This window comes from Labrus mixtus, chromosome 10 (assembly GCF_963584025.1).
Source record: "Labrus mixtus chromosome 10, fLabMix1.1, whole genome shotgun sequence".
In the NCBI taxonomy this organism is placed as follows: Eukaryota; Metazoa; Chordata; class Actinopteri; order Labriformes; family Labridae; genus Labrus; species Labrus mixtus.
In genome coordinates, this window is record NC_083621.1 from 29,474,845 (window position 1) to 29,487,800 (window position 12,956).

Here is a 12,956-nt window from a genome sequence, read left to right on the forward strand (position 1 = left end):
AATGAGTGTATGAATGTGTTGTTAGGGGAGATTTACTAGTAAAAGCACTTCCAATTCAAACTAATGATGTTAATATATTTTCTTCTCCAGACTGATCATCCCAGGTCATACTGTGTGTTTAACCACAACATACCCATCCTGCGTCTGTGGTTCAACGTAGAGGCTGAGCTGAAGCAGGACTTTCGTCTCAGCAGAAGCGTCTCTGCAGACCATGCATGGCATGCTACGGAGGGAACAGGACCATGGCTGGGGTAACGAGCTGGAGGTCCTCATCTATGTCTATTGGCTTGCTCATTGACTATCGTACAGAGTCGTATCGAGGGTCTTCAGTGTACCAAAATCATCCGTTCACCGTGTAATCCACAAAGTTGCCCAAAACATTTGGATGAATTTGAAGCGAGCTATCTTTTTCCCTCAGGCAGGAAAGCTTCATGCTGTTGGTCAGGGATTTGCTCAACTATCAGGAAGCCCTGCATTTAGCAACGTTGTGGGTGCAATAGATTGTAGCCATATCAGAATTAAACCCCCTCTACAGCACCGGATCGACTATTTAAATTACAAAGGCTTTTTTTCTATTAACATGCAGGCGATTTGTGATTCAGATGCAAGGTTTCTTGACATCTTTGCTGGCTATCCAGGGTCGGTTCACGACACAAGAATCATGAAGAATAGCAGCTTCTACAGGGCAATACGGTACGGTACCCTCCCACAGGCTACATCCTTCTTGGCGATGGTGGCTATCCCTGTTTGGACACACCCATTACGTTGACCACACCTTACAAGGAGCCGATCAATGGCCAAATACAGGGTCGCTTTAATCATTTCCATTCGAAAGGCCGCAGCGTGATTGAACGGGCTTTTGGAATGATGAAGACAAGATGGAGGTCTACACTATTCCGTGCCTTGGAGGTTCAACACACATTTGCACAAAATGTTTGAATCAATTTGTGGAGTTCTCTGCTACGGAGAGATGCTGTATATAGTTTAACATATTTTTAAAATGTTTGAAACGATTTGTTTGGCATTTTTCATGATAAAACATTTCATGATCAAATATCTGACTGGAAAATTACCTTTAAGTGTGAATCAGGAATTGGTGGTGTGTTTATAAAAGGCTATTTATACTCAGAATCTTTTGGTATCAAATATTGCACTTTATTAAGCCAATTACAGTCAAGTATATTTACAAGATTTAATTCTATAAAAACATATTCATATAAAAAACATTACAGCAAATCATGTAGTCACAGAGTAAAAAAAATATATAACATCTAAATAATCTTATTAACAATATGCATTAAGCAATTAACCGTTCAAACAGGCCTAACAATCGTTCAGTTTTGGCTTCACTCTCCTCATGACGCTTCTGCTCTTTTGCGCTCTCCTCTATGAGGAAATTCAACAAGGAGTTCTTCTTCTTCTTCTTTGGGGGGGAATGTGTTGGGGGACTCGGTCTAGCCATGGGAGAGGCTGCTGAGTCTGATGTGCCTGAGGTGTCGCTGCATGTGGACTCAACCATCTCCTGGAAGACAACAAAACAAGAGTTATGTACCAGAAATGGCTATTACGACCAGGGGTGTTCAAGTTAAATATATCATAACAGTGTTTACAATATATGTATGCGACAAAACACACAAGAAATAAGACAGTTTTATCAATTACAAGATCGCCTTGACTAACCATGTATCCCTCCTGATTAAGAAATTGAAAGTCAATATAATTCCATGTTACAGATTTAAAAACATATATATATTAAATTGGAGCAGTAATTGTAGCCAATCTTAAAACCTTACCAGGAGAATTGCTGTTGGATCAGCATCACCAAAAGATGCGACCACTACAGGAGGATCCATTGAAGGCCTTGCACCTGTAACCCACTTGGGATAACAGTGTATATTCAAATGTGGAATGGACCAGTGTCTAGGTTCTCAGGAGGGTTTTAAAAGTAATTTGACAGACACAATAAGAACTGGAGCCACAGTGTACTTTAAATGAAAGATATATATTGAAACAAAATGTCTCCTTTAAACCAACACGAAATGCTTTTGAAGTATTAAATGCAGCATTAACGGCATTCAGTGTAACCAAAATGTTTACAGTGTACATAAACAACAAATAAACACAGATCCCTTCAAAAGGTCTCTTTTAAGAGTTGAAAGTTATTTTAGTTCTCCTTTAAAGTTTGAATGTTCTTGTGTTGAAGTCAAGTCAGTTAAGATTCAGTCAGATAGGTCAATGTTATTTAGTTCAAGAGCTCTTATTTTGAAAGATCCAAAAGTCAGGTGGTCTTAAGTCGGACTTCAACAGTCCTACCACACTGGCACTCTCAAGTGATGGGATGGAAGAAATTATGGTTTCCTCCTCACAGGTTCAGGGTCGGCTCGCCATCTCCTTCGTCAAGGAGAATCCACATCCAATCTATGAAGGTTTCAGGATACCTCAAAAACCTAGCCTGTACAGAAACAGGGCTATTACTTCTCAAGTTATCAAATTCTCTGTCTCTATGGCCATAATGAGATTAAATTCAAACTCTCAATATCATTACTGCAACACAATAATAATTAAATACATGAAATATATTTAACTGTACAGTATTTCTTATCAAATTGTTTTATCATTCTTACCTCAATCATGAATTACATTTTTAACCCATGAAATAAAGAATATTTAATATTTTAACAAATACATGAAATGTGTACCTCTCTTAATCATGAATTAAGAAAAATGTTTGTATATTTAAATCATGTACTATAATACAGAAAATCATATATTTTACACTCATGTATTCCAGATGAGTGCAAATTCTTCACTAGAAATTATTTTTACACTTACTGTGCATGCAACAGCAGCACAATGTATATGTAATTAAAACAATACAAAATATTCAAAACAGGGCGAAATAAAATATTTATGTGGCTTATTTACTCAAAAATATGCTTCATTAAAGCTTTTAAACATTTTAAACATGAGTTATAAGTGAACTTCACACATCAGAATGAAAGCACTAGCTTCCCGTGGCGCCTCGTGTTGCTAATGACACAGGCTAATATGACTAGCCACGCTAGCTTATCGCTGCTAACTCACCAAGACACTGCCCAAAGCTCTCAAACTCCTGCCACAGAAGTCCGGTGGTTATCTCTCCCTCTTCTCCAAGTGTTGTCTAACTGCAAGCTAGACGTTTTCATCAAGTTTTATACTGGTTTGAAATAAGTTTCTCTCTATGTGAGTAGCACTCGTTTCATTACTCCTACTCTGAGTCTGCACTCTCCAGACTTCTCCGTGCAGGAGGCGGGACATAATCTCCCATAGCCAATCGTGAGTCTGTATTTAGTGAACCAGCCAATGGGAGCAGAATCTGAGGGACACTACCCTGACTGACAGATTAGAAAACAAACGATAATACTGATATTAAACAATACTACAGAGCCCAATTTTCAACCGGGCTACACACCCAAAACCTCATGCATGTCGCCAAAGAACTGCCAGGTGGCAGCCGTTATCTCGCCCGCATCCGTTCCTGATCCTGTTCTTGGGGTTTTTAGCTCCTGCAATGAACACAAACATATGCACACATTGTTGTAACTATCACCGTGCAAAAACCTGTCACAAAAACACCCACTGTGATTGTTTATGAGATTATTTATCCATATTTTATGGTCACACACTTAACTATTTACATGTTATCTCCATCATGTGAAAATCAATGCACCCTGCATGTAAATATTGTAGAAACTATCCCACTCATGTGAGTACACCTGTGTGTTCCATGATTACATGGTTTACTCATGTATGTTTCAGCATCTTTTGCACTACTTGTCGTTCTGCTTACCTTGTACTTTTTCTTGAGGTTTTCCCACTTCTTTGACACCTCTTGGGGTGTGATCTTGCCCTCAATGGCCAGTTCTTTGATCAACGTCCTGTATTATAACAAAATACAGAGTTATGTTAGCAGAATCAAACAATATAAACACAACACAGACGTTTGTATGCAGTTAAACACATTTTAAAACAAATGACGCACTCCCAAAGTGGTCTAGCAGCGCTCTTCGACCTCAGGAAACGTTGCTCATTTGCAGACCGAAACCTTATGAGCTGTCTGGTTTGCTGAGGAGTCCCTGGAATGATGGAAACGATATATCCTTGTAACATTGTTCAGACCGTAACCCTACTATGGTAATGATGGTATTCAACCGATCAAACAAATAGAAAGCATAATGGTGCCGGTAACACAACAGTTCATAACGGTGCTCTGTGGGCTAACGTTAGATACTCTCGGCTCGTCTGAAGCCTACTGCTATTAATGTGGCAGTAATAAATGCAGAAACGTCGTTGCTAGCTTCAGTTACATTTCGGGCGTCATATAACTTCAAACTTGGGGGGTTTTGCCATGGGAATGTAATCAAAATACTGAACTGTCATGCACAAACTGAGATGCAACAATGCAACGTTAGTCAGCTGAGCGGAGCTAGCTAGTTAGCGATCGAGACACCAGCATACTACGAACAATTTTCTTCCCGTCTTTTCTAAAGAAACGGACCATAGTACATTGGAACATTATTTAACTAAGATGATGTTAATGTTGTCGTCATTTTCAGATCTCATAAACGAAGGAAAAACTTACATTTGTGCGTCTCTTTTGCAGTTGTCATTTTGCCGTTGATGATGCGCAGTGCATTCTGGGAAATTACTCTGTTTGGAGTGCGCCTCCGAGGAATCTCGTTTTAAAGGGCCAAGTAGCCCTAACACTTCACCCTATCCCTCCGCTGCAACAAGAATTGGGACACCCTACCCCTACATGTGCATGCGCAAAACGTAGGGGTAGGGCTAAGGGGTGAAATGGGAGCCACGGTGTGTGTGAGTTTGTGTGTATATTCTTAGTGTGTGTGTGTATTCTTGGTGTGTGTGTGTGTGTGTGTGTGTGTGTGTGTGTGTGTGTGTGTGTGTGTGTGTGTGTGTATTCTTGGTGTGTGTGTGTGTGTGTGTGTGTGTGTGTGTGTGTGTGTGTGTGTGTGTTTACTGTCTTGGTGTGTGTGTGTGTGTGTGTGTGTGTGTATGTATTCTTAGTGTGTGTGTGTGTGTGTGTATGTGTGTGTGTTTTTACTGTCTTGGTGTGTGTCCTGTCTTAACACCATGCTCTTACATTTCTCCTGGCTCTTTTCTAGCATTGTAAACTTCTTTCTCCTCCTCCCTTTGTTCTTCTCTTGTTTCGTTTCTCCTCGTCTTTTCTCTCTCTCTCTTTGTTGTTGGCTCATTCTCCTCCTCGCCCCCTCTCGCCCTCTCTCCAGCCCCCTCCTAAATCTCAGATTAAAGGAATGATGCAAACTCCTCGCCTCTTTCTCATCCTTGATCCTTTCCGAGCGACTCAACTTGCCGGCGGCCCCGGGAAGTCGAGAAGGCGTCTTTTTATAGCTGATGTAGAAACAAGCAGCACCACACATGCTTTTAATATCCATGTGCACAACAAAATATGGCATTAAGCTGTGCATACATCCCGCCCTGCAGTATCAGGTCACAGAGCGCCATCCACGACGCTCCACCAGTCTGAGCTTTAAAAAACATTCGAAGTCAACACAGTGAAAAAAATCCTACAGGACTCATAAACACCTGCTTTCTTCTTTAACAATGTCACAGGACGTCTCTCTACTAGAAAGTCAGGGGGTCGATACCCAGCTCCTGCATCCACCTTTCTGATGTGTCCTTAGGCAAGACACTCATCACACTGCTTTGTATACTGATGAACTCTTTACTCAGCAGCCTCTACCATCAGTTTGTGAATGTGTGGGTGAATGAATGGATGAGTTAATACTGATTGTAGTGTTCTCGTGCAGGGTGTTGAAACTCTGACTAAACACTGAGCTAAACCAATGTCAATAAAGGAGGAGTCGGAGTAAGTTTTCTTCATTTACTGTCACAGATCCTTATTAACATGTTGGTGAAAACTGCAAAATAAAAACAATAAGACATTCATTGTCCCTGTAATAGCTTAATGCTTACATTTTACATTTATGTGACACATAACTGTTACTTAAACAAACGTTTTCTTAAAATAATGATCAATACACTTTCTTTAACATCTCTTTGATCAAACAAATAACTCAGCATTGCCTGTCCGATGATTCGCAGTGGATGGCAGCGGATTAACTTCAGAGCATGCAGCATCTGACTGAGCCTGATCCCTCCCCGCCGTTATCTTGTAATGGAGAAGGAGCCTTGAAAGTTTGAGCTGATGGGCCAGGATGCATGGCTGCATCATGGTTGCTGCTGTCACATTCAGAGCACTTTACAGAGGACTTGCAATTCTTTGCAAGGTGGGAGACAGAAGAACAGCATTTAAAACATATTCCTTTCTCCTTGAGGAAGGCCTTTCTGTCGAACATTCTGCATTTCCTGAGAGGATGGGGTTTATTGTGTAATGGACAGTTCTTGTTAGGGTCATCATTGCTAGCTGACACATTCATTTTGTTTACATAGATGGATTTGTTGGTGCCAAAATTCTTGGCGTTGTATTTTCCTGGTTTTGTGGATACTGTGATGCTGCCTTGGCGCTGCATGAAGCTGGGGTCGTTTCGTTTCTTAGCTTCATAGCACACAAAATTGCAGAAATATCCAAATGGAGGGAAGCAACCATTGTTTTCTTCTTTGTACATTTACCCAGAAGACATCCACTTCTCCTGCAGGCCAAATGGAAGCTTGTCAACAATTGGTCCAATCCCACGTGAAGTGTCAAGGTACGAAAGGCCAGTGAGATAACCATCTTCTTCAGCACCTTGGATCTCCATGAGTAAATCCCCAAGTTCACGTAATTTGGAATGGTCTTTTGCAGAAATCCTTGGGAAAGTGTCCAACCGCTGAAAGAATTACTTTTCGATTATTTCGGGGGCAGCATAGCACTCCTTGAGTCTCTCCCATGCCTTATGTAATGCCAGATTTGGGTTGCTGATATGTACGGAATGTATGCGTTTCACCTGTTCTCCAGATTCTTTTCCCAACCATTTTGTCATGAGATCTAATTCTTGTGTTGGCGTAAGATGAACATCACGGGCTGCGCCCGTGAATGAGGAGTGCCAAGCACGGTAATTTTCAGGTTTGTCATCAAAGTGGTACAGTCCTGAAGTGATGAGGTCTCTTCGTGCCAAAAACTGTGCCAAAGGCTCCATAATAGGAGGTGTGCTAGCTGGAGGAATACGTGGAGGAGAATATGAACGAGCGTGTACATACATGGTGGGATTTCTTCGTTTGTGTTCAGGCTTTGTCTCAACTTTTCTCTGATAAGTTGAGCGTGGCTCAAGTAGGTGAACTTCATCAGCATTTCTGGAGTTTGGCTTAATATCAACAGGTTGTAGTTTCTGAACATCTTCAATAGGTGGATTCCATGTCACAAAACTCTCTTGGGATTCAGCATGGGGTGGTTGAGGGATAGATGCTGCTAATAAGAGTGGTGAAGACGAAGACAACCGTAGATTGATTTGGGATTGTACGTATTCGCTTGTGCGTTCAAATTTAACCTTTTCTGAGTGAGCCTTTCCTTCTTCATCTTCTAATTTAACTGCTTCAGCGTTTTCAAGTATGTGCGCCTTCACTGAAGCTGCATCAGCTTCACAATGAAGAGTTAACACTTCTAACTCTGTGTCTATTCTTACTGTTTCTAACTGATTTTGGGCGTCCCTTGTAATCCGTTCTGCTTCTCTGGCAGCCTTTTCCATTTTCAGTTTAGCCTCTTGGCTAGCATAAGACGCTCTCACCTTGGCAGCTTCTGCTCTAGCTCTGGCGCAGGCCACACTTGCTGATGATGCGGATGAAGATGCACTGGATACAGATGACTGTTGCCATTTTGACCACGAAGAAACATCCAATGCTGCTTTTTCACTGTAGTGTTCTCGTGCAGGGTGTTGAAACTCTGACTAAACACCATCACAGATCCTTATTAACATGTTGGTGAAAACTGCAAAATAAAAACAATAAGACATTCATTGTCCCTGTAATAGCTTAATGCTTACATTTTACATTTATGTGACACATAACTGTTACTTAAACAAACGTTTTCTTAAAATAATGATCAATACACTTTCTTTAACATCTCTTTGATCAAACAAATAACTCACAGCATTGCCTGTCCGATGATTCGCAGTGGATGGCAGCGGTTTAACTTCAGAGCATGCAGGTCTAATATGATCCCCAACAGGAAATGACATCATCATATAACAAATAAAAGCCGTGTCACGACAGCTACGTCTAAAAACGTAACGAATACCATAAGGGCAACACACTGATGGACTCTTTACACAGCAGCCTCTACCATCAGTGTGTGAATGTGTATGAATGGATGAGTTAATACTGATGGACTCTTTACTCAGCAGCCTCTACCATCAGTGTGTGAATGTGTATGAATGTCTGAGTTAATATTGATGGACTCTTTACTCAGCAGCCTCTACCATCAGTTTGTGAACGTGTATGTGTATGAATGTCTGAGTTAATATTGATGGACTCTTTACTCAGCAGCCTCTACCATCAGTTTGTGAATGTGTATGAATGTCTGAGTTAATACTGATGGACTCTTTACTCAGCAGCCTCTACCATCAGTGTGTGAATGGATGAGTTAATACTGATGGACTCTTTACTCAGCAGCCTCTACCATCAGTTTGTGGATGTGTATGAATGTCTGAGTTAATACTGATGGACTCTTTACTCAGCAGCCTCTACCATCAGTTTGTGGATGTGTATGAATGTCTGAGTTAATATTGATGGACTCTTTACTCAGCAGCCTCTACCATCAGTTTGTGGATGTGTATGAATGTCTGAGTTAATACTGATGGACTCTTTACTCAGCAGCCTCTACCATCAGTGTGTGAGTGTGTATGAATGGATGAGTTAATACTGATGGACTCTTTACTCAGCAGCCTCTACCATCAGTGTGTGAATGTGTATGAATGGATGAGTTAACACTGATGGACTCTTTACTCAGCAGCCTCTACCATCAGTTTGTGAATGTGTATGAATGGATGAGTTAATATTGATGGACTCTTTACTCAGCAGCCTCTACCATCAGTTTGTGGATGTGTATGAATGTCTGAGTTAATACTGATGGACTCTTTACTCAGCAGCCTCTACCATCAGTGTGTGAGTGTGTATGAATGGATGAGTTAATACTGATGGACTCTTTACTCAGCAGCCTCTACCATCAGTGTGTGAATGTGTATGAATGGATGAGTTAACACTGATGGACTCTTTACTCAGCAGCCTCTACCATCAGTTTGTGAATGTGTATGAATGGATGAGTTAATACTGATGGACTCTTTACTCAGCAGCCTCTACCATCAGTGTGTGAATGGATGAGTTAATACTGATGGACTCTTTACTCAGCAGCCTCTACCATCAGTGTGTGAGTGTGTATGAATGGATGAGTTAATACTGATGGACTCTTTACTCAGCAGCCTCTACCGTCAGAATAATGGTACAGAGAAAATAATCTACAGTTATATTATTTCATTAGGCAGAGCAAAAATGAGATCAGCAGGGGGCGAGTGACATAGATAAGAAGTGACGAGAGTGCAGATAAAAACAAAGCAGTGAAACTGAGAAATGAGTCGATATCAGATTGTTTCACAGCGTTACGCTCTGAAGAACTTATAAACTATGCTCTCCACTCTTTGTGTTTCTCTGCTTGCTGTGTGTGTGTGTGTGTGTGTCTCTACCCGCTGTGTGCGTGTCTCTGTTTGCTGGGTGTGTCTCTACCTGATGTGTGTGTATCTGCCCACTGTGTGTTTCTCTTCCCTGCCCACTGTGTGTGTGTGTGTGTGTGTGTGTGTGTCACTGCCCTACCCACTGTGTGTGTGTGTGTCTCTGCCCGTTGTGTGAGTCTCTGTTTGCTGGGTGTGTGTCTCTGCGCACTGTGTATGTCTCTGCCCTCTGTGTTTTTTTCTGCCCACTGTGTGTGTCTCTACCCCCTCTTTGCGTGTCTCTGCTTGCTGTGTGCCTCTCTGATGGGTCACCTGAAGTTTGACAGGAAGTCAGATCTGCTCGCTTCACGGCTGCTGATGGTCACCTGAAATTTGCCAGGAAGTCAGATCTGCTCGCTTCACGGCCGCTGACGGTCACCTGAAGTTTGACAGGAAGTCAGATCTGCTCGCTTCACGGCTGCTGATGGTCACCTGAAGTTGGTCAGGAGTTCAGAGTGAAAAGGAGGACACTCCTCCATCACAGTCACAAGAATGGACTCCTCTCCGTCTCATGAGTCAGAACGCTTTGCTTCAGTAAACTGTTGATCTGGAGTCTCTGCTGCATGCTGTGATCCTTCAGTGCCAGCTGAGAACAATGAAGGTTTGAATAATGATGAAGAGAATGCCGAGCGAATAAAAAAAGATAATCTGAGGGATCGAGCGTCACACACACACACGCACACAGAGATGTGTTTGTTATGGCAGGGTAAGATCTGGCCTGCGGGTGGCTGCAGATTAAAAAGTTCTCGTCCCGAGCCTTCAATGATTCTCAGAGATTTAAGGATGAATTTGAGAGCCTTCAAAGAGCTTTGGTACGCCTTTCAGACGGCGTTTGACGAGAGATGGCAGCAGGGAGATAGAGAGGCTCTGAGAGAAGTTCCACTCTGCAACAGATTTGGTTAAATTACACGAGACAGGCAGCAAGTCACAGCGAGCGAGAGGAAACAGGTCAGGACGGAGGACGTGTTTAGATATGAGACGATGTTGATGAAAGTTTTTACACCGTGCTCGATTGGATATTAAAGTTCCTGCAGAGCTCTGTGTGTGTGTCCACATGAGAGAGATATTAATGTGAGTTTGACAGTCAGTGAAGGTCTGAGAGACTTCATAGGACGTACTGTGACCACACGCTCTGTAACTGTCAACTTCAAATAAATCTGCCCCCATTCAGATTACCTTTCAGCTCCACGCACGCCCCACCAGCCACCAGCCAATGTGCTGCTGCTGTCTCATGAGGATAGTGATGCCAGGGTGTAAGATGGTGGCTCTCACAGCAAAGGACGCAGAGCGGCAGTGTGTGTGGACTGTGGATTATCAATTCTGTTTCCTGAGCTGCAGATTTAGAAAGTAAAAATCTGGTTGAAAAAATAATGTTTCATCCTGTTGGACTCCTCCTGACAGATAACGTTCAGCGTGGAGAGGAAGCAGAGGAGACTGAAGGATGTCTGAGATGTTCCTCTCACATTAAAGATACAGATCACAGATCAGGACCTCAAATAAACCTTAAACCAATAAATCTGAACAAATAGCTCCAAAATGTGTGTATCTCCATATGAGAGGCGAACAAACAGGTGATCACACCAGAGGTGAGGACAGAAAAGGTGAGGACAGCAGAGGTGAAGACAGAAAAGGGGAGGACAGCAGAGGTGAAGACAGAAAAGGGGAGGACAGCAGAGGGGAGGACAGCACAGGTGAGTACAACAGAGGTGAGGACAGAACAGGAGAGGACAGAAGAGGTGAGGACAGCAGAGGTGAGGACAGAAGAGGTGAGGACAGCAGAGGTGATGACAGAAAAGTGGAGGACAGAAGAGGTGAGGAGAGGAAAAGGGGAGGACAGCAGAGGTGAGGACAAGACAGGAGAGGACAGCACAGGTGAGGACAGAAAAGGGGAGGACAGCAGAGGTGAGGACAGAAGAGGTGAGGACAGCAGAGGTGAGGACAGAAGAGGGGAGGACAGCAGAGGTGAGGACAGGAGAGGGGAGGACAGCACAGGTGAGGACAGAAGAGGTGAGGACAAAAGAGGTGAGGACAGCACAGGTGATCACAACAGAGGTGAGGACAGAAGAGGTGAAGACAACACAGGAGAGGACAGTACAGGAGAGGACAGAAGAGGTGAGGACAGCAGAGGTGAGGACAGCACAGGTGAGGACAGCACAGGTGAGGACAGAAAATGGGAGGACGGAAGAGCTGGGGACAGCAGAGGTGAGGACAGCACAGGAGAGGACAGAAGAGGTGAGGACAAAAGAGGTGAGGACAGCACAGGAGAGGACAGCAGAGGTGATGACAAAAGAGGTGAGGACAGCACAGGTGATCACAACAGAGGTGAGGACAGCAGAGGTGAGGACAACACAGGAGAGGACAGCAGAGGTGAGGACAGCACAGGTGAGGATAACACAGGAGAGGACAGAAGAGGTGAGGAGAGAAGAGGTGAAGACAGCAGAGGTGAGGGCAGCAGAGGTGAGGACAAAAGAGGTGAGGACAGCACAGGTGATCACAACAGAGGTGAGGACAGAAGAGGTGAGGACAGAAAAGGGGAGGACAGCACAGGAGCGGACAGAAAAGGTGAGGATGGAAGAGATGGGGACAGCACAGGTGAGGACAGCAGAGGTGAGGACAGGAGAGGGGAGGACAGCACAGGACAGCACAGGTGAGGACGGAAGAGCTGGGGACAGCAGAGGTGAGGACAGCACAGGTGAGGACAGAAAAGGGGAGGACAGCACAGGTGAGGACAGAAGAGGTGAGGACAGAAAAGTGGAGAACAAAAGAGGTGAGGACAGAAGAGGTGAGGACAGAAAAGGGGAGGACAGCAGAGGTGAGGATAACACAGGAGAGGGCAGAAGAGGTGAGGACAGAAGAGGTTAGGACAGAAGAGGTGAGGACAGAAAAGGGGAGGACAGAAAAGGGGAGGACAGCAGAGGTGAGGATAACAGAGGTGAGGACAGCAGAGGTGAGGACAGTACAGGAGAGGACAGAAGAGGTGAGGATAACACAGGAGAGGACAGAAGAGGCGAGGACAGAACAGGTGAGGATAACACAGGAGAGGACAGAAGAGGTGAGGACAGCACAGGTGAGGATAACACAGGAGAGGACAGAAGAGGTGAGGACAGCAGAGGTGAGGACAGAAGAGGTGAGGACAACACAGGAGAGGACAGAAGAGGCGAGGACAGCACAGGTGAGGATAACACAGGAGAGGACAGAAGAGGTGAGGACAGAAGAGGTGAGGACAGCAGAGGTGAGGAC

The 12,956-nt window shown here is 43.7% G+C and overlaps 1 long non-coding RNA gene across 1 annotated transcript; it reads right to left on the reverse strand.

Annotated features, from left to right (window-relative positions):
* Nucleotides 1-3,807: 3,807 nt before the first annotated feature.
* LOC132981550 (uncharacterized) lies at nt 3,808-10,394 on the reverse strand. The gene is made up of 3 exons (XR_009674602.1): nt 9,990-10,394; nt 4,022-4,115; nt 3,808-3,917 (listed from the first exon to the last, which is right to left on the reverse strand). It is a non-coding gene; the product is annotated as an uncharacterized LOC132981550 (long non-coding RNA).
* Between the last annotated feature and the right edge of the window lie 2,562 nt (nt 10,395-12,956).